Here is a 1,119-nt window from a genome sequence, read left to right as displayed (position 1 = left end):
TTTAGTCCCCCAAGCATTGAGGAGAAAATTTACTTTGATGATACTTTGCCTCCTATTTATGATGATTATAATGATAGTAGTCTTTTGTTACCACCTGTTATGGAGGATAAATTTGATTATGATTACAATATGCCTCCTATATTTGATGATGAGAATAATAATGATAGCTACTTTGTTGAATTTGCTCCCACTACAACTAATAAAATTGATTATGCCTATGTGGAGAGTAATAATTTTATGCATGAGACTCATGATAAGAATGCTTTATGTGATAGTTATATTGTTGAGTTTGCTCATGTTGCTACTGAAAGTTATTATGAGAGAGGAAAATATGGTTGTAGAAATTTTCATGTTACTAAAATGCCTCTCTATGTGCTGAAATTTTTGAAGCTACACTTATTTTATCTTCCTATGCTTGTCACTTTGCTCTTCATGAACTTGTTTATTTACAAGATTCCTATGCATAGGAAGCATGTTAGACTTAAATGTGTTTTGAATTTGCCTCTTGATGCTCTCTTTTGCCTCAAATACTATTTCTTGCGAGTGCATCATTAAAGCTGCTGAGCCCATCTTAATGGCTATAAAGAAAGAACTTCTTGGGAGATAACCCATGTGTTATTTTGCTACAGTACTTTGTTTTATATTTGTGTCTTGGAAGTTGTTTACTACTGTAGCAACCTCTCCTTATCTTAGTTTTGTGTTTTGTTGTGCCAAGTAAAGTCGTTGATAGAAAGGTTGATACTAGATTTGGATTACTGCGCAGAAACAGATTTCTTTGCTGTCACGAATCTGGGTCTAATTCTCTGTAGGTAACTCAGAAAATTAAGCCAATTTACGTGAGTGATCCACAGATATGTACGCAACTTTCATTCAATTTGAGATTTTTCATTTGAGCAAGTCTGGTGGCCTAATAAAATCCATCTTTACGGACTGTTCTGTTTTGACAGATTCTGCCTTTTTATTTCGCATTGCCTCTTTCGCTATGTTGGATGAATTTCTTCGATCCATTAATGTCCAGTAGCTTTATGCAATGTCCAGAAGTGTTAAGAATGATTGTGTCACCTCTGAACATGTTAATTTTTATTGAGCACTAACCCTCTAATGAGTTGTTTCGAGTTT

Source organism: Lolium rigidum, chromosome 1, assembly GCF_022539505.1.
Source record: "Lolium rigidum isolate FL_2022 chromosome 1, APGP_CSIRO_Lrig_0.1, whole genome shotgun sequence".
NCBI classification, from domain to species: domain Eukaryota; kingdom Viridiplantae; phylum Streptophyta; class Magnoliopsida; order Poales; family Poaceae; genus Lolium; species Lolium rigidum.
Note: the sequence above shows the minus strand (reverse complement) of the source record.